The following is a 22,639-nucleotide window of genomic DNA, read 5'->3' as shown; positions in this document are numbered from 1 at the left end:
TATATGGAGCCCCGGGTGGTGCAGTGTTTAAGAGATCAGCTGCTAACCAAAACGTTGGCAGTTTGAATCCACCAGTGGCTTCTTGGAAACCTTATGGGGCAATTGTACTCTATCCTATAAGGTTGCTATGAGTTGGAATCAACTCGACAGCAACAGGTTTCAATTTATTAAATACTTGTTTAATTTATTTATCATTTATTCTATGGTATTTTTTATTATTTTAATGTAGAGTAGCCAAAGTGAGTGGAAGAAATGATGATGCAAAAGAGCCAAATAGATTTCAAAGGGCAGCTCGAGAAGGCAAACTTAAAGTATTATAATGAAACATGCAAAGACCTGGAGTTAGCAAATCAAAAGGGAAGAACATACTCGGTATTTCTCAAGCTGAAAGAACTGAAGAAAACAATTCAAGCCTCAAGTTGTAATATTGAACGATTCAATGGGCAAAATATTGAATGACGCAAGAAGCATCAAAAGAAGATGGGGGAATACATAGAGTCACTGTACCAACTGGTTGACATTCAACTCTTTTTGGAGGTTGAATATGATCAAGAACTGGTGGCGGGGGCCAAGATGGAGGACTAGGTGGACGCTACCGCGGATCCCTCTTGCAACAAAGACTCGGAAAAACAAGTGAATCGATCACATACATAGCAATCTACAAACCCTGAACAACAAACACAGATTTAGAGACAGAGAACGAACAAATATGGGGAGGCAGCGATTGTTTTCAGAGCCTGGAGCCAGCGTACCAGTCAGCAGATTTTCTGGAAAAACTAGTTTCCCAGTGATGGCTCGGAAACAGCAGTCCATATCAAACCACATAAAGAAGCAGACCATGACAGCTTCTACAACCCCCGAAACAAAAGAATCAAAATCTTTACCAAATGAAGATACAATCCTGGAATTATCAGATACAGAATATAAAAAACTAATTTACAGAATGCTTCAAGACATCACAAATGAAATAAGGCAAACTGCAGAAAAAGCCAAGGAACACACTGATAAAACTGTTGAAGAACTCAAAAAGATTATTCAAGAACATAGTGGAAAAATTAATAAGCTGCAAGAATCCATAGAGAGACAGCATGTAGAAATCCAAAAGATTAACAATAAAATTACAGAATTACACAACGCGATAGGAAGTCAGAGGAGCAGACTCGAGCAATTAGAATGCAGACTGGGACATCTGGAGGACCAGGGAATTGACACCAACATAGCTGAAAAAAAATCAGATAAAAGAATAAAAAAAATTAAGAAACTCTAAGAATCATGTGGGACTCTATCAAGAAGGATAACTTGCAGGTGATTGGAGTCCCAGAACAGGGAGGGGGGACAGAAAACACAGAGAAAATAGTTGAAGAACTCCTGACACAAAACTTCCCTGACATCATGAAAGACGAAAGGATATCTATCCAAGATGCTCATCAAACCCCATTTAAGATTGATCCAAAAAGAAAAACACCAAGACATATTATCATCAAACTCGCCAAAACCAAAGATAAACAGAAAATTTTAAAAGCAGCCAGGGAGAAAAGAAAGGTTTACTTCAAGGGAGAATCAATAAGAATAAGTTCAGACTACTCAGCAGAAACCATGCAGGCAAGAAGGGAATGGGACGACATATACAGAACACTGAAGGAGAAAAACTGCCAGCCAAGGATCATATATCCAGCAAAACTCTCTCTGAAATATGAAGGCGAAATTAAGATATTTACAGATAAACACAAGTATAGAGAATTTGCAAAAACCAAACCAAAGCAACAAGAAATACTAAAGGATATTGTTTGGTCAGAAAACCAATAATATCAGATACCAGCACAATACAAGGTCACAAAACAGAACGTCCTGATATCAACTCAAATAGGGAAATCACAAAAACAAACAAATTAAGATTAATTAAAAAAAAATAAAAAAATAATACACATAACAGGGAATCATGCAAGACAATAGGTAAAAGATCACAATAATCAAAAAGAGGGACTAAATACAGGAGGCATTGAACTGCCAGATGGAGAGTGATACAAGGTGATATAGAACGATACAAGTTAGGTTTTTACTTAGAAAAATAGGGGTAAATAATAAGGTAACCACAAAAAGGTATAACAACTCCATAACTCAAGATAAAAGCCAAGAAAAACATAACGACTCAACTAACATAAAGGCAAACACTATGAAAATGAGGATCTCACAATTTACCAAGAAAAACGTCTCAACACAAAAAAGTATGTGGAAAAATGAAATTGCCAACAACACACATAAAAAGGCATCAAAATGACAGCACTAAAAACTTGTTTATCTATAATTACACTGAATGTAAATGGACTAAATGCACCAATAAAGAGACAGAGAGTCACGGACTGGATAAAGAAACACGATCCATCTATATGCTGCCTACAAGAGACACACCTTAGACTTAGAGACACAAAGAAACTAAGACTCAAAGGATGGAAAAAAATATATCAAGCAAACAATAAGCAAAAAAGAAGAGGAGTAGCAATATTAATTTCTGACAAAATAGACCTTAGACTTAAATCCACCACAAAGGATAAAGAAGGACACTATGTAATGATAAAAGGGACAATTGATCAGGAAGACATAACCATATTAAATATTTATGCACCCAATGACAGGGCTGCAAGATACATAAATCAAATTTTAACAGAATTGAAAAGTGAGATAGACACCTCCACAATTATAGTAGGAGACTTCAACACACCACTTTCGGAGAAGGACAGGACATCCAGTAAGAAGCTCAATAGAGACATGGAAGACCTACTTACAACAATCAAACAACTTGACCTCATTGACTTATACAGAACTCTCCACCCAACTGCTGCAAAGTATACTTTTTTTTTCTAGCGCACATGGAACATTCTCTAGAATAGACCACATATTAGGTCGTAAAACAAACCTTTGCAGAGTCCAAAACATCAAAATATTACAAAGCATCTTCTCAGACCACAAGGCAATAAAACTAGGAGTCAATAACAGAAAAACTAGGGAAAAGAAATCAAATACTTGGAAAATGAACAATACCCTCCTGAAAAAAGACTCGGTTATAGAAGACATCAAGGAGGGAATGAGGAAATTCATAGAAAGCAACGAGAATGAAAATACTTCCTATCAAAACCTCTGGGACACAGCAAAAGCAGTGCTCAGAGGCCAATTTATATCGATAAATGCACACATACAAAAAGAAGAAAGAGCCAAAAGCAGAGAACTGTCCCGACAACTTGAACAAATAGAAAGTAAGCAACAAAAGAACCCATCAGGCACCAGAAGAAAACAAATAATAAAAATTAGAGCTGAACTAAATAAATTAGAGAACAGAAAAACAATTGAAAGGATTAACAAAGCCAAAATCTGGTTCTTTGAAAAAATTAACAAAATTGATAAACCATTGGCTAGACTGACTAAAGAAATACGGGAAAGGAAACAAATAACCCGAATAAGAAACGAGAAGGACCACATCACAACAAAACCAAATGAAATTAAAAGAATCATATCAGATTACTATGAAAAATTGTACTCTAACAAATTTGAAAACCTAGAAGAAATGGATGAATTCTTGGAAAAACACTACCTACCTAAACTAACACATTCAGAAGTAGAACAACTAAATAGACCCATAACAAAAAAAGAGATTGAAACGGTAATCAAAAAACTTCCAACAAAAAAAAGTCCTGGCCCAGTCGGCTTCACTGCAGAGTTCTACCAAACTTTCAGAGAAGAGTTAACACCACTACTACTGAAGGTATTTCAAAGCATAGAAAATGACGGAATACTACCCAACTCATTCTATGAAGCCACCATCTCCCTGATACCAAAACCAGGTAAAGACATTACAAAAAAAGAAAATTATAGACCTATATCCCTCATAAACATAGATGCAAAAATCCTCAACAAAATTCTAGCCAATAGAATCCAACAACACTTCAAAAAAATAATTCACCCTGATCAAGTGGGATTTATACCAGGTATGCAAGGCTGGTTTAATATCAGAAAAACCATTAATGTAATCCATCACATAAATAAAACAAAAGATAAAAACCACATGATCTTATCAACTGATGCAGAAAAGGCATTTGACAAAGTTCAACACCGATTTATGATAAAAACTCTTACCAAAATAGGAATTGAAGGAAAATTCCTCAACATAATAAAGGGCATCTATGCAAAGCCAACAGCCAATATCACTCTAAATGGAGAAAACCTGAAAGCATTTCCCTTGAGAATGGGAACCAGACAAGGATGCCCTTTATCACCGCTCTTATTCAACATCGTACTTGAAGTCCTAGCCAGGGCAACTAGGCTAGACAAAGAAATAAAGGGTATCCAGATTGGCAAGGAGGAAGTAAAGTTATCACTATTTGCAGATGACATGATCTTATACACAGAAAACCCTAAGGAATCCTCCAGAAAACTACTGAAACTAATAGAAGAGTTTGGCAGAGTCCCAGGTTATAAAATGAACATACAAAAATCACTTGGATTCCTCTACATCAACAAAAAGAACACCGAAGAGGAAATAACCAAATCAATACCATTCACAGTAGCCCCCAAGAAGATAAGATACTTAGGAATAAATCTTACCAAGGATGTAAAAGACCTATACAAAGAAAACTACAAAGCTCTACTACAAGAAATTCAAAAGGACATACTTAAGTGGAAAAACATACCTTGCTCATGGATAGGAAGACTTAACACAGTAAAAATGTCTATTCTACCAAAAGCCATCTATACATATAACGCACTTCCGATCCAAATTCCAATGTCATATTTTAAGGGGATAGAGAAACAAATCAGCTATTTCATATGGAAGGGAAAGAAGCCCCGGATAAGCAAAACACTACTGAAAAAGAAGAAGAAAGTGGGAGGCCTCACTCTACCTGATTTCAGAACCTATTATACAGCCACAGTAGTCAAACAGCCTGGTACTGGTACAACAACAGGCACATAGACCAATGGAACAGAATTGAGAACCCAGATATAAATCCATCCACGTATGAGCAGCTGATATTTGACAAAGGACCAGTGTCAGTTAATTGGGGAAAAGATAGTCTTTTTAACAAATGGTGCTGGCATAACTGGATATCCATTTGCAAAAGAATGAAACAGGACCCATACCTCACACCATGCACAAAAACTAACTCCAAGTGGATCAAAGACCTAAACATAAAGACTAAAATGATAAAGATCATGGAAGAAAAAATAGGGACAACCCTAGGAGCCCTAATACAAGGCATAAACAGAATACAAAACATTACCAAAAATGATGAAGAGAAACCAGATAACTGGGTGCTCCTAAAAATCAAACACCTATGCTCATCTAAAGACTTCACCAAAAGACTAAAAAGACCACCTACAGACTGGGAAAGAATTTTCAGCTATGACATCTCAGACCAGCACCTGATCTCTAAAATCTACATGATTTTGTCAAAACTCAACCACAAAAAGACAAACAACCCAATCAAAAAGTGGGCAAAGGATATGAACACACATTTCACTAAAGAAGATGTTCAGGCAGCCAACAGATACATGAGAAAATGCTCTCGATCATTAACCATTAGAGAAATGCAAATTAAAACTACGATGAGATTCCATCTCACACCAACAAGGCTGGCATTAATCCAAAAAACACAGAATAATAAATGTTGGAGAGGCTGTGGAGAGATTGGAACTCTTATACACTGCTGGTGGGAATGTAAAATGGTACAACCACTTTGGAAATCTATCTGGCGTTATCTTAAACAGTTAGAAATAGAACTACCATACAACCCAGAAATCCCACTCCTCGGAATATACCCTAGAGAAATAAGAGCCTTCACATGAACAGATATATGCACACCCATGTTTATTGCAGCTCTGTTTACAATAGCAAAAAGCTGGAAGCAACCAAGGTGTCCATCAACGGATGAATGGGTAAATAAATTGTGGTATATTCACACAATGGAATACTATGCATCGATAAAGAACAGTGACGAATCTGTGAAACATTTCATAACATGGAGGAACCTGGAAGGCATTATGCTGAGCGAAATTAGTCAGAGGCAAAAGGACAAATATTGTATAAGACCACTATTATAAGATCTTGAGAAATAGTAAAAACGGAGAAGAACACATAATTTTGTGGTTACAAAGGGGGGGAGGGAGGGAGGGAGGGGGTTTTTTATTGATTAATCAGTAGATTAAGAACTGCTTTGGGTGAAGGGAAAGACAATACTCAATACACGGAAGGTCAGCTCAATTGGACTGGACCAAAAGCAAAGAAGTTTCCAGGATAAAATGAATGCTTCAAAGGTCAGCGGAGCAGGGGCGGGGGTCTGGGGAACATGGTTTGAGGGGACTTCTAAGTCAATTGGCAAAATAATTCTATTATGAAAACATTCTGCATCTCACTTTGAAATGTGGCGTCTGGGGTCTTAAATGCTAACAAGCGGCCATCTAAGATGCATCAATTGGTCTCAACCCACCTGGAGCAAAGGAAAATGAAGAACACCAAGATCACATGACAACTAAGAGCCCAAGAGACAGAAAGGGCCACATGAACCAGAGACCTACATCATCCTGAGACCAGAAGAACTAGTTGGTGCCCGGCCACAATCGATGACTGCCCTGACAGGAAGCACAACAGAGAACTCCTGAGGGAACAGGAGATCAGTGGGATGCAGACCCCAAATTCTCATAAAAAGACCATACTTAATGGTCTGACTGAGACTAGAGGAATCCCGGCGGCCATGCTCCCCAGACCTTCTGTTGGCACAGGACAGGAACCATCCCCGAAGACAACTCATCAGACATGAAAGGGACGGGTCAGCGGGTGGGAGAGAGATGCTGGTGAAGAGTGAGCTAATTATATCAGGTGGACACTTGAGAGTGTGTTGGCAACTCTTGTCTGGAGGGGGGATGGGAGGATAGAGAGAGAGGGAAGCTGGCGAAATTGTCACGAAAGGAGAGACTGAAAGGGCTGACGCAATAGGGGAAGAGCAAGTGGGAGTACGGAGAAAGATGTATGTAAACTTATATGTGACAGACTGATTGGATTTGTAAACGTTCACTTGAAGCTTAATAAAAGTTAAAAAAAAAAAAAAGAACTGGTGGCATTGAAGGAAGAAGTCCAAGCTGCCCTGAAGATATTAGCAAAAGACGAGGCTCCAGGAATTGATGAAATACCAAGTGAGATGTTTCAACAAACAGATGCAGCGCTGGAGGTGCTCACTTACCTATGTCAAGAAATTTGGAAGACAGCTACCTGGCCAACCAACTGGAAGAAATTGTTATTTGTACCCATTCCAAAGAAATGTTATCCAACAGAATGTGGAAATTATCAAACAATATCATAAATATAACAAACAAGTAAAATTTTGCTGAGGAACATTCAAAAGTGGTTGCAGCAGTACATCAACAGTGAACTGCCAAAAATTGAAGCCAGATTCAGAAGAGGATATGGAATGAAGGCTATCATTGCTGACATCAGATCGATCCTGGCTGAAAGCAAAGAATACCAGAAAGATGTTTACCTGTGTTTTATTGACTATGCAAAGGCATTTGACTGCGTGGATCATAACAAATTATGGATAACATTGGGAAGAATGGGAATTCCAGAACACTTAATCATGTGCATGAGGAACCTTTACATAGATCAAGAGGCAGTTGTTCGGACAGAACAAGGCGATACTGAGTGGTTTAGAGTCAGGAAAGGTGTGTGTCAGGGTTGTATCCTTTCACCATACCTATTCAATCTGTATGTTGAGCAAATAATCCAAGAAGCTGGACTATATGAAGATGAGCATGGCATCAGGTTTGGAGGAAGACTCATTAACAACCTGCTATATGCAGATTTTTTTTTTTTAATATGCAGAAGACACAACCTTGCTTGCTCAAAGTGAAGAGGACTTGAAGCATTTACTGATGAAGACTGAAGACTACAGCCTTCAGTATGGATTACACTTCAACATAAAGAAAACAAAAATCTTCACAACTGGACCAATAAACAACATCATGGCAAGTGGAGAAAATATTGATGTTGTCAAGGATTTCTTTTTACTTGGATCTACAACCATTGTCCATGGAAGCAGCAGTCGAGAAATCAAAGGACATATTGTATTGGACAAACCTGCTGCAAAAGACCTCTTTAAAGTGTTGAAAAGCAAAGATACCACTTTGAGGTCTAAGGTGTACCTCACCCAAGCCGTGGTATTTTCAACTGCCTCATATGCAAAAGCTGGAAAATGAATAAGGAAGACCAAAGAAGATTTGATGCCTTTGAATTAGGGTGTTGGTGAAGAATATTGAATATACTATGGACTCAGAAGAACAAACAAATCTGTCTTGAAAGAAATGCAGCCAGAATGCTCCTTGGAGGTGAGGAATGGTGAGACTTTGTCTCACACACTTTGGACATGTTATTCGGAGGGAACGAACTGTCCCTGGAGAAGAACATCAGGCTTAGTAAAACAGAGGGCCAGTGAAAGAGAGGAAGACCCTCAATGAGGTGGATTGACACAGTGGTTGCAACGATGGGCTCAAACATAGCAAGAATTGTGAGGATGGCTCAGGATCGGGCCCTGTTTTATTCTTTTGTAGGTAGTGTTGCTATGAACCGGGACCGACTTGATGGCACCTAACAATAACAATATAGTTTTATGATATATACCATGTTCTTGTTGTTGTTGTTGTTGTTAGGTGCCTTCTCGTCTACTCCAACTCATGGCGACCCTATAAGACAGAGTAAAACTGCACCATATGATTTTCTTGGCTATAATCTTTATGTATGCACATCACTAGATCATTCTTTCATGGAGCTGCTGGGTGAGTTCAAACTGCCAGCTTTTCGTTAGCAGCTGGGCGCTTAACCATTGTGCAACCCAAATACCAGGGCTTGTTATATACACCAAAAAGTAGATATATCTGATTTATGAATATAAACTCAACAAATATAGCCTTTCTATAAATGTGTTTGAATAATGATGAAACTACAGAACACTAACACATCAATTTTAAAATATAACTTTCGGTTTCATGTTCCCTTTGGAATACTTGCATTCTAATTATGCTTCCATTCTCTCTTTGTTGAGAAAATTTTCAGAGAACTCTATATTTTTCTTCATACACCCCCTCATTTTTTAGTCAATATTTGACAGATCTTAATCATCACCCTTCCTTGAAACAAGGATTAAACTGGGATGGACAGTGACAAGGTGGGATTAGCATAGCGTAGGCTCCCAATTTGAGACAAAGGTTTATCATTCTACTTTTTTGCCTTTAAAAGCTGCATGTTATATTTTTTATTAAAATAAACAAGTTTCTTATTCCTTTCAATTGAGGGATATCAAGGAAGGTACAACCAAATTTGGAATTTGGGGAGTTAGAAGAACATATGATGAGATACAAAAGCCAACCATTAAACTTTATTATTTTTATTAAATTTAACAAGCACACTCAAATTCAATATCTTCTCAACTAGTCATGATTATTTGTCATTCCCTTTATGATTAAATTACATTAATACTTAATCTCTACCAAATCTAGGATTCAGTTTAGCAAGAGATTAATCCCCATTGATCAAAACTGACACTGCACTTGAATTGATTTAGGTTTATTCTAATAGCCATGAACTTGATTTCTGTGCATTATTTTCTAAACATTTTTTACTTTGTTGACTCAGTGTCCTCTTAATAGAGTGAATTAACACAGTGCACTGGCATATTACTTTCACAAATTGATATTTTTCTTTCAGTGTAGCAAACCATTAGATGATTTCTGTGAAATCTTTCACTCTCTTTAAATGCAATTATAAAAACTTTGACTATGCCTTCTGTGTTCAAACAGATTTGCTCGGGTGCTATGCAAAAAAAAAAAAAAGGAATGAAATCCTAAGCTAGGATGTCTAATATTATCAATTTTCTTCATCCCAGCACTGCAGCCTGTAGCATAATTATTTTTCGTAACTCTCTGCCTCATACTGAGGGTGATTCATGTCAGCTATCTACCACCTAGCTTTCCATGACTCTGAACCAGCCACCATTCTGCCCAGCTCACTGCTTTCCCAACTGGATTCAAGCTGCAGTAACTTATTTCATTTCCTTTATTGTGTTGCCCACTTTGTATGGGCAATGGAATACTCAAGCTTGGCCTTCCTCAAGAAACCAAGAACACTTCACTGTTCACACCAGCTACTCCATATCACTTGTAAGCAGTTATCTCTCTTCTTTTAATTATCTCCTTTTACTCATTAAAGAGCTGAGCCCTGGTGGTGCAGTGGTTAGGCATTCCACTACTAACCAAATGCCAGCATTTCAAATCCACTAGCCACTACTTGGAAACCCTATGGGGCAGTTCTACTGTGACCTAAAGGGTTGCTATGAGTCAGAATCAACTAGACAGCAATGGGTTTGGCTTGGTTTGGACTCATTAAAGAATACTGGAAACCATTGTTTTAAAAACTCTGGCCCAAATTTAGTTATCTTCTAAGGTTTAAAGAATTGCTGAAATAGAGCTGGCAATTTAGTTCTTCTTGAAGAATACCATTAAAGTATTCTTAGGCTGAAAACTTTTTTTTTTCTTAGTAGACACAGTTGGCAAAAATCTCAGTGTACTGTGTAAAAATTAATTTATTTCAACATGCTCTTTTGAGTCTATTTTAAATAGTATACCCATTTGTAGGTGGGCTACTGAGCTTATGAGCAAATAGAAAATGGCCTCCTCGACCATGAGAGGTAGAACCAAGCATAAAACTCAGCTGCCTTAGTTAATAAATAAGATGTGGTACATGAAAATAAAGTTTCAGTGTAAGAAACAATTGTTTTGAACATTTCAAATCAAATATGCAGAATCCATCTTTGGAGTTGCATTGAACCCATATTTTGGGTAAGTCTAAACCAAGGGTATAGCAGATACAGATTTTTTTTCTCCAGTCTGTCTACCACACCCTTAAATCTCTGAGTCCGACATTTCTGGAGGCTGAATGCATTGAAATCCACAGCAGCAAGGAGATGAAAGTCTACTTTCAACACTGTTAATGGACTCTTGACACTCCACTTGCTCATCCTCCAGGCACCCTCCATTCCCAAATTCCCTGCTTGTAATAGCCTCATTCTAAGATAGTTGATGCTCTGCTTCTAGGATTCATTGCCCACTTCTTAATTATCTACCCATGACATTTAATTGACTAAAACTAAATATAGCTACAAAAAAGCATACAAACACACATACGCACATACCAATCCCTTTAGGTAAAACAACAACATTTAGAGTAATTAGGTTACTTTATTAGGTTACAGAAGTAAAATAAAAATCTCTATTGATTTGATATTCTTTCTCAGATTTTTTACGGAGTGATTATTATATCATTTAAATTTATGTATCCAATAATTTTTGTGTTACTGGATTCATGCTAAACTGCATGAAAGCACCTTAGTCAATATAACATCCTGTCAAATTATTATCAGGGAAGCTGTCTTACTCAGTGTTGGAATTCTTGATATAACATCCTATCAAATTATCATCAGAGCTCTCATGATAGTAAGATACTCCCTTCCACTTCCATTTTTTTTTTTTTTCCATTTTTAGAACAATCTAATACTAAATCCCAATCTGTGACTATTATATTCCACCTACTGGTGCTATTTGTACCCTAAAAGACACAATAAACAAAACTCCTTCTGCAAAATTATATCTTTTAAAATATTTGAAATGTACTATTATCTCTCATATTAACATTCTCTTTCAAGCTGAACATCCAAAATGCAGCCAACTATTCTCATAAAATGAGCTCAACAAACTAGTAACCCTTATACCATGTTCAATCTTTATCTCCTTACCCTTTTTCCCTCTTTTTACATTATTTACAGTGGGGCTGAGGTGGTGAAATGGTTAAGAGCTCAGCTGCTAACTAAAACATCAGCAGTTCAAATTCACCAGCCACTCCTTGGAAGGAAACCCTAGTGGTGTAGTGGTTAAGAGCTACGGCTGCCAACCAAAAGGTCAGCAGTTCAAATCCACCAGGCGCTCCTTGGAAACTCTACGGGGAAGTTCTACTCTGTCCAATGGGGTTGCTATGAGTCAAGATCATCTCGATGGCAGTGGGTTATGGTTTTTTACATTCTCCTTCAAAAGCCTATGGGGCAGTTCTACTTTGTCCTATAGGGTCGCTATGAGTTGGAATGGACTTGACAGCAACGTGTTTGGTTTTGGTTTTTTAATGCGAATTAATTTGTTTAGTTACTACTTATACATTGTATCCTTTAGTACATCAAAAACTAAGCTCCCAACAAGATGAACCTTAACTGATCTCTTCATTATTGTTGTTGTTGGCTACTTCTGAGGCTGTTCCTACTCACGGTAATCCCAAACACGGTGTAAAGAAAGACTGCACTCCCCTGCACCATCCTCATGATCAGTTGCAGAGCAGCCTGTTGTGATCTACAGAGTTTTCGTTAGGTGATTTTGGGAATATACTGCCTTCTTCCTACTCTGTCTTAGTGTGAAAGTTTTGCAGAATCCTGTTCAGCAGTTTGTTGTTCCTGTTAGGTGCTATGGAGTAGGCTCCAACTCACATAGACTTTATGTATAATAGAACAAAATGTCCAGTCCTGTGCCATCCTCCCAGTTGTTGCTATGTTTGAGCCCGTTGTTGCTGCACTGTGTCAATCCACCTTATTGAGGGTTTCCTTCTTTTTTGCTGACCCTCTACCATGCATGATAATTTCCTCCAGAGATTAGTCCCTTGATAACATGTCCAAAGTAAGGGGAAAATAGTCTCACCATTCTCACTTTTAAGGAGCATTCTGTCTGTACTTCTTCCAGGAGGATTTGTTTGTTCTCCTGGCCCTCCATTGCATATTCAGTATTCTTCACCAACACTGCAATTCAAATGGGTCAGTTCTTCTTGGGTCTTCCTTTTTCAATGTCCAGTTTTCTCACATGTATGAAGTGACTGAAAACACCATGGCTCGGGTCAGGTGCACCTTAGGCATCAAAGTGACAACTTTGCTTTTTAATACTTTAATGAGGTGTTTTGCAGCAGATTTGCCCAATGCAATATGTCATTTGATTTCTTGACTGCTGCTTCCACGGGCATTGATTGTTGATCCAAGAAGAATGAAATACTTGACAACTTCTATTTCTTTGTCTTTTATCATGATGCTTTTTATTGGTCCAGTTGTAAGGATTTTTCTTTTCTTTAGAATCAGGTGTCATCCATACTGTAAGCTCTAGTTCAGCAGCTTAACAACACACAAACCTCCACTGACAGATGGGTGCACAAGGTGCATCAGCTAAGAATCCAAACTGGATCTCCACATTCTACCACTGAACCACCACTGCCCTCCTTCATTATTGAATTCCTAGTACAGTTATGTGCTGCATAATGTCCATTCAGGGCAACGTCAGACTGCATATACACTCATAGTCCCGTAGGGTTAAAATGAGTTCAGAAATCCCGACTGGAGAATGGGACACAGTGAACGTACCAGTCATGGTGAACACAACAGCTTCCCACATGCAAAGTGTGTATCTCATGTCTCTTGTACACAGAGCAATTGCCCTGCCAGGTATATAATGATACAGTACATACATAACCTATAATACATATGTCTTGATAGTTATAATAAAAGCCCACATTCTTATGTATGTACTGTACTATGCTTTCTATCATTATTTTTTCTTTTTTTTATTGTACTTTAGATGCAAGTTTACATGACAAAATAGCTTCTCATTAAACACTACACATGTTCTATGATGTTGATTAACAACCCTACAACACGTCAACACTCTTCGTTTTCGACCTTGGGTTCCTTATTACTAGCTTTCCTGCTCCCTCCTGCCTTCTAGGCCTTGCCCCTGGGCTGGTGTGCCCCTTTAGTCTCATTTTGTTTTATAGGCCTGTCTAATCTTTGGCTGAGTGACTTCATTACTGAGCTAAAATAGTGTCCAGAGTCCATACTCTTGAGGTTTCTCCAGTTTCTGTCAGGCCAGTAGTTCTGGTATTTTTTTGTGAGTTAGAATTTTGTTCTACATTTTTCTCCAGCTCTATCTGGGGCCCTCTATTGTGATCCCTGTCAGAGCAATCAGTGGTGGTAGTTGGGTATCATCTAGTTGTACTGGACTGTCTGGTGGAGGCCATGGTAGTTGTGGTCCATTGGTCCTTTGGACTACTCTTTCTCTTGCATCTTTAGTTTTCTTCATTCTTCCTTGGTCCCGAAGGGATGAGACCAGTGGAGTTTCTTAGATGGCCCCTCACAGGCTTTTAAGACCCCAGACGCTATTCACCAAAGTAGAATGTAGAACATTTTCTTTATAAAATATGTTAAGCCAATGGAGCTAGATGTTCTCTGAGACCATGGTCCCCACAGCCCTCAGCCTAGCAATTTGGTCCCCCAGGGAATTTGGACATGTGTATAGAGCTTCCATAACTTTGCCTTGGACAAGTTGTGCTGGCTTCCCCAGGATTGTTATTTTAATGAGAATTTTCCCTACTTACTGTAGGTGTACATCTTGGCTATTTGGTCAATACAGTTACACTACAGTATCTCATATAGTTTGCTAAGTATATGATATGCTGTTTGCACAATGTCCAAATGGCATAGCATCCAATTACACAGAATGTATCAACATTAAGTGACACATGACTGTATATACAATTCTTAACACGTAATAGGTATTCAATAAATATCTGTTAAATGAATGGCTAAATGGATGCAACTTGTAGCTTGAAATGATTTTAGGGAACAGGTATATACTATAAACCCCTTATTTTATATATGACTATTAGCTTCAAGGAGATAAGTGTATTATTTCAAATTGTACAGGTAGTTTGCATCCAGGTTTATACTAAAATGCTAGTCCGTTAACTAACTTCAATGATCTTTCACCTTATATTACACAGTCTGTCTCCTGAAAATTGGGGTCTTCTCATTCTCAGTTTAAATGTGGCATTTATAATTAGATATGATTTCCATATATTATTCCACGCAGGCTGGAATAATTCCATTATTGCAATATTTTTAATGTAGTCTTGTAAATTTGTGTCAATTTTTTTTCAGCAATTTATGTCCTTATTCTCTTTTGCTTCTGACTTGCAAATGCTCCAAAAAATTTTAACCTCAATTAGAATCTGTGCATTTTCACACTTCATTTATTCCCATTACAATGATAGCTGTTGGTTTCAGCCCGTATTTCCAGGGCACTGAGAAAATCATAAATCTTGATTCTGATATCTATCATATTAAGTAGCAATTTCAGATTTGTGTCTTGCACAAATTTAATTAAAATGCATTTATCCTTAAGGACAACCATTCGTCTATTAGTTTGTCATACTGTGGTGGCTTGAGTGTTGCTATGATGCTGGAAGCTATCCCCCTGGTATTTAAATACCTGAGTGTCATCCATGATGTACACGTTTCAGTGGAGCTTCTAGACTAGGAAGAAATGCATGGTGATATACTTCCAAAAATTAGCCAATGAAAACCCATAAATCACAACAGAATATTGTCTGACACAGTGCTGGAAGATGAGCCCCTTAGGTACGAAGGCACTAAAAACACACAGTGGCTGCAACAATGGACTTAGGTGTACCACCAGTTGTGAAGATGGCACAGGATTGGGAAATACTTTGTTCTGTTCAACATTGGGTTGCTGTCAGGTGGAGCCAGCTTGACAGCAACTAACGAAAGCTTTAAAAATGCATAAAAATGCAAAACAATTTCCCAAGGGCTAAATCTGATCTACATACTAATTTTAATTTAGAGAGCATAAGGATTTTTTAAAAAGTCACATTTGTATTTGTAATCTCTATTCAAATTTATAGATACATGTTATACTACCTGTAATAATATAAAACATGTCACACATAGCATACATGTCACAAATGCTACGTGCTAAATACAAATACCTATTTAAACCAAGGTATTACAGAGTCGAAAACTTTCCAGTCTCCACAAATTATGTCTACTTTGACAGAAGTCATCGCTTAGTGATTTAAGGGAGTTGTACAGCAGTGTAGATAGGGTGCCACCTGATCCACTGACTTTGAAGTCAATTTATACAACTTCATTTCAGGCACAATGATATCACAAGCCCTAATGTTTCTTTTCAGTCTTGGAGCAAATTTTAAAATGGAGTAAAGTGTAATCCATTATCATCACACGCTGGAGCACTGGAGTGACATCATGTCTAGTAATATTTTTATAGATCCTGTAAGGTCCAAGGGAGAACATGAATTTTGTTTAAATAACTTCATGGGTGAATGAAAATAGTTTATATGTGACTATGACTAAATCTTCTGTTTGCTCATTAAAGTAAGTGATTTTTTATTTGGGGTGTATCTAACTCAAAATTAAAAAAACAAAAAACAGAGGTCATTACATTTTATATTCGTCTCAGTTAAAATATAGAAGTAAAAATACATTCAGTTAAGATCTTTATTCATACATATTCCTTGACCTGTGGACACTATGGTACAATGGGACAATAGAGAAAAATAGAGCACCAAATTCAAATTATTGGAGCCAGCATAATATACTTATTTAATAAATCTGTGAAAAATATTTTAAATGACATATGGATTGCCAAAGGAGTTATGATAGAATAAAATGTAACAATATATACTGAAACTCTTACCTGCTAAAATCTTTGTCTAAATTCTAGACATATTTTCTTACCTGCTGATCCATGAAAATCAAAATATCAATGTGCTAATTGTTGCTTGGAGAAGATGGGTCCCATTCACTTTGCTCAACAGGCAGCACCTACTGGCTACAAAGCCCACCACTAACTTCTCGGTAGTGGTTGGATTTCTTCAATTTTGTTTAAGTGTCATTTCCTGAGTGTGGTTTTCAAATTGACTGGTTGGAATAGGTGAGGAGAAATCACAGATAGTCAATAAAACTTGGATGTAGATTTCTTTAACAGTTCCAGTTTTATTTCTTACAAAGAGCAAAAAAATCTTTCCATTCAGGACTTTAACCATCTCATTACCTGTGTCACACACAGAAACAAGTTTATGTATCAGATGATCCTTCGTGACCATTGATCAGAGATAATTATTTATTTATGAGATATGAAACATAACTGTAGATGGAAACAATGGCAAGCTCTATGATAATGAATAAACAGAAAAAAAAATGCTACTGCAAACATTAGTATTTAAAGAATATACAGCTTAAAGGTGAACATCACAGAGAGAGTGCAGAATTTAGGGGGATTACAGATAAGTTTATTTTCTATGTTATTTTCAACATATTAATTTTGAAATCTAAAGGTACAATAGATATTGTATGAAAACATAAAGGTGATTTTGATATAGTATCTCTTAATATGAGCAATAGCTGTATGGCTCTCTGATCAGGTTTCTTGCTAACACTCTCTCATATAGACAATACCTTTTTTTTTTTAATTGGTATATTCACTTTGTCGAGGTTAAACCTTTTGCCTCACTAGCAGTTTTTTTTAATTACCTTACACTTCTTTTAGAGATCAACTGAAGTAATGCTTTAGCCTTAAGAATCCATATTTAATAAAAAAATAAATTTAAGCATTAAGTATTTTGGAAAGAGTTTCTTCTACCAGAGAGCGTAATAACTATCATACACATCTAAGGTTTTTGTCTTAGGCTGGGTTCTCTAGAGAAGCAAAACCAGTAAAGCTTATAAATATACATAGAGAGAGATTTATATCAAGGAAATGGCTCGTGCTGTTTTAGAGGCTGGAAAGTCCCAAGACCATGGATCAGAATAGAGACTTCTGATTCACATAGCTGCAGGTGCTGGTGAACCCAAGATCAGCAGGTCGGTAAGCAGGGCTTTTGCTCACAGGCTGCAAAGATCAATGCGTCCCAAGATTGGCAGGCAAGACTGCAGGTAAGCTGCTATCTCATGTCCCAAGAACCAGAGGTCAGATGAACAGGAGCCACCTGCAGGATCCAGAGTGAGCAAAAGCCCACGAGCCTTGCCAGAATGTCCACTTACACGTGATGCAGGTCACAAAAAAAAAAAAAAACTCATTGCCATCAAGTCAATTCTGACTCATAGTGACCCTATAGGATAGGTTAGAACTGCCCCGTTGAATTTCCAAGGAGGATCTGCTGGATTGAAACTACTGGCCTTTTGGTTATCAGCAGTAGCACTCAACCACTACACCATCAGGGTTTCCAGTGCAGGCCACATGCCCAAGGAAACTATCTTTCACCTGATAGGCAACTCAAAGAAGATCTCATGGAGGTGATCACATTATATCAAATCTCAACATGGAAGTGATTACAACATCATAAGACTGCCAAACCACTGAGAATTATGTTCCAGCCAAGTTGACACACAACCTTAGCCATCGCTGTTTCCCTTTTCTAGTTATACCAACTTATCACCTGATTAATTATTTTGTATAGTTGGAGAAGGAATCATAGCAGGAGATACATTGTTTTAATAATAGGAACATACACTCCTGGAGGAATTATTTGATTTCATGAGTGATCACTAAAAAAATAAAATAAATTTATTTTATTTTTTTAGTGATCACTCATGAAATCACTAGTTTGTATGTATTTTTATTTAGAAAATTCTCACATGACATGTGTTACGGGCCGAGTATCATCCTGAATGCTTAAACTATTAATAAAATTTAATAATTTTAACAACCAAAAAAGGACTCTGAGGTAATTTGGACTATTATAATTTTTTTTCCAGCAAATAATCACTCCTACCCTACTCATTGTAAATTTACTACTCTGCTCCACAGAGGTTGGTCTTGGATTTGAGATTTGTTTTGGCAAATGAAACATAAGCATATTTAATGGGAGCAGAAGCCTTCAATGTCCTTGCATGTTTTGACTCTTCTTTTGTGCCTCTGTGATATACTATGCACTGTCCCCTTAGCCTGGGCTCTGGAATGAACAGATGAAGAGCAGACTTCAACCTAACCCCCAAGCTCAGAGCCTAGCCAAGCAGAATATTCCAGCCAAGACCATCCTAGGTCAACTGAACTTTATCCAGAGTTTCACTAAACCTAACATCAATGGTACCACTTGATTATTTAACCTCCCCCTATAGTATTAAAAAAAAAAATTTTTTTTTTTTTTTTTTATAGTAAACCAGCAAGCACACAAATGAGTTAACACCCTTGTGGGAAAATTAACTCTGGTTATTACAAGAAGGGAGAGTCACTGAGATACAACCGGGGCAGGAAGGAGTATGATTGGTTCTGAAGCAATTCTTTGGGGGCACTTCTTGTTACATCTATGTTTAGTAATAATCTTAAGTAACCATGGGTTGATAAAGGCACGGTAACTTTCATGGATTGAGTTCTGTCCCCCCAAAAATATAGGTTAACTTGGCCATGATTCCTAGTATTGTGTGGTTGTCCTCCTTTTTGTGATCTGCTGTAATTTTCCAATCTGCTGTAAATTCTAATCTCTGCCTACGATTAATGAGGCAAGATTAGGTTACTTAAAGAAGATTAGGGTGGAATTCAACACCTTTTCTCAGGTCACAGTTCTGATCCAATGTAAGGGGAGTTTCCCGGGGTTGTGGCCTGCATCACCTTTTATCTTACAAGAGATAAAAGGAGAAAGAAGCCAGCAGAAAGATAGGGACCTCCTACCACCAAGAAAGGAGAGGTGGAAGCAGAATATGTCCTTTGGTTTGGGGTCCTTGTGCTGAGACGCTCCTAGACTCAGGGCAAGACTGATGACAAGGGCCTTCCCCCAGAGCCGACAGAGAGGGAAAGCCTTCGCCTGGAGCTGGCACCCTGAATTTGGACTTTTAGCCTCCTAAAATGTGAGAGAATAAATTTCTGTTTGTTAAAGCCATCAACTGGTGGTATTTCTATTATAGCAACACTAGATAACTAAGATAGTAACCAAGGACTCAGACTCTTCGAGATGAAGTTCTGGGTTACACACCAGATGAGCAACATAGACCTAACTAAGTTATTGATTAGGAGGAGGATAAGTATTATTTATAGCCTCAGTTCAAGGCCTACAACCCAGGATATATTTTCCAATGACAGATCCTTCTTCTTTGCTTCAACTTTCATACTCCAACCACCAATAATTTTCAGTGCATCTTAATGGCATGTTTTATCAATGTTGTAAAATCTTCAATTTCTTCACCTTTACTGTTAGTAGTTGGTTCATAAATTTGAATAATAGTAGTAGTAATTGGTCTTCCTTATAGGCATATGGATATTATCCTATCACTGACAGTGTAGTACTTCAGGATAGATAGATCTTGAAATGTTATTTTAAGGGATGAATACAACACCATTCCTCTTCAATTTGTTATTCCCAGCATAGTAGAACATACGAGTTCTGGATTCAAAATGGCCAACATTAGTCTACTTCAGCTAACTAATGGCTAGGATATCTATCTTCAAGCATTCCATTTCATTTTTGACAACTCCCAATTTTCCTTGATTCATACTTTGTCCATTCCACATTTGATTTCTAATGGATGTTTGCGGCTGTTTCTTCTCATTTCAAGTCATGCCACATCAGCATAAGAGTGTCTTAAAAGCTTTACTCCAACCACATCATTAAGGTGAACTCTATTTGAGGAGACAGCTCTTCCTCGGTCGTATTTGGAGTGCCTTGCAACCTAATGGGCTTATCTTCCTGCACTCACTGTATCAGACAATATTCCACTACTATACCCATAGCATTTTCAGTGGCCTTTTTCTTTTTCAATTATCCAAGATGGGACCTGTTTATGTCACTCTTTTAGTTTTTTTTTATATTCCTAGGCCAGCTGCTGATTGATTACCATCAAGAAAAATTGCTTTTCATCAAGTCCTTCTTCCTAGTCTTAGTCTGGAAGCTCCACTGAAACCTGTCCATCATGCTGGTATTTGAAATACCAGTGGCATGGCTTCCATCATCACAACAAGACACAAGCCACCACCGTATGACAAAATGACAGAAAAGTGGTGGTTGCTTCAAGAATGAAATTCATTCTTTTCATAATTATGTGTTAAATATCATGACCATAATATTTCCCTATACGTATCTTCCATTAATCTCTTCTTGGGGTGTTCTCCAAAGTGCCCTATACCCTATATCCACACATTACGCATTCTCCAACACGTTAGGCACTTTAATTTTTATAACGGGTTTTATTTTGAACTACTTTAAAACATGGTTACTATTTTGTTATTACTTTATCTTTGCATTTAGAAAATATAACTAGCAAATTACATACCTATGTCCAGCTTTTTCCGTTAGTATTATAACCACAAGAAAAGCAAACAGATGTTTATGTTGCAAAAATATTTTGAAAATATTCCACACACAAAAAAAACTACAGTAAACACAAGTACCCAAACACAAGTACAGTTAACATTATTCTCTTTAACCCACTAAAGACAATTATCCAAGATGGGACCTGTTTATGTCACTCCTATATTCAAAAAAAAAAAAAATTTTTTTTCTTGTATTCCTAGGCCAGCTGCTGATTGATTCCCATCAAGAAAAATTGCTTTTCTTTTGTTATGTTGACATCCCACATGGGACCAGTTTTGTGCCAATGATCAACTTTCTGCAATGTTTCCTGCTAATGTGAAATAATACACAATTTGAAATTTAGTTACTTTATATATTACCATCAGTTATTCTCTCAAGGTAAAAAATATATATATACTAGCTTGATATTATAAATTTTCTGAAATTGGTTGAGTTTAAAATAATAATTTCAAGCACAGCTGTCTAAATTTTTTTTAAAGTAGAACTAGCCACAAATAATATGATAGCATGCAATATAATTTTATTAGGTAGTTATTTTTTGTCTATCTCATTTAGATTGCATTTAGATAATAATCACGCTAACTTTGAAAGTCTAAGTCACTGATAAAAGACATTGTGAAGTAACTGTTTGAATAAAAATTTGAAGTATGAAAAATAGCCATTTCTAACACAATATCAACTAAAATATACGAATCTATACCTATTACATGAGATACATTTATACAGCAACTTCTGGACAAATACTCTTCATCTCCTTATGTTTAGTCCTAATTTTCTGATGACTAAACCATTTTCAGATTATAAACTTAATGGTCTACAAATTTATATTATTAAATACACTCAATGTTTTCTTAGGATAGATTCATAGAAGTAAAATTCAGAGCCAAAGTTTGAATACGTACTTAAATATTTGATTCACATGGTGGAAACTCTCCCCGTAAAGCTTATAGGAATTGGCATCTGTCCTACACGTCTAAAAGAATTCTGGGTTCACCCACAACCATACCAATACTGAACATTATTATGCCTAGTTTCTATGGCAATTTGAGAGGTAAACGCATGTTTTACATTTGTTTACACTGTATTTTATTTGTTTAGTAATGATATCAATATGTTTTTCATATGATTCTATGTATGTATGTATCTATCTACCTACCTACCCACCTATCATCATTGCAAATTGCATGTTCGACTCCTATTCACTTGTATATTGGAGTGTTTATTTTTTAATATTAATTTAAATTATAGCAACGGTTGTGAGGATGGCACAGGACTGAGTGATGTTTCGTTCTGTTACATACAAGGTCTCTAGGAGTTAAAGCCAACTCAACAGCACCTAACAACAATTTTTGAAATATTAATTTAAATTAACTACTTTATTAATGATTAATTCTTTGCATGTGCTAA

Source organism: Elephas maximus, chromosome 18 (assembly GCF_024166365.1).
Source record: "Elephas maximus indicus isolate mEleMax1 chromosome 18, mEleMax1 primary haplotype, whole genome shotgun sequence".
NCBI lineage: Eukaryota > Metazoa > Chordata > Mammalia > Proboscidea > Elephantidae > Elephas > Elephas maximus.
Note: the sequence above shows the minus strand (reverse complement) of the source record.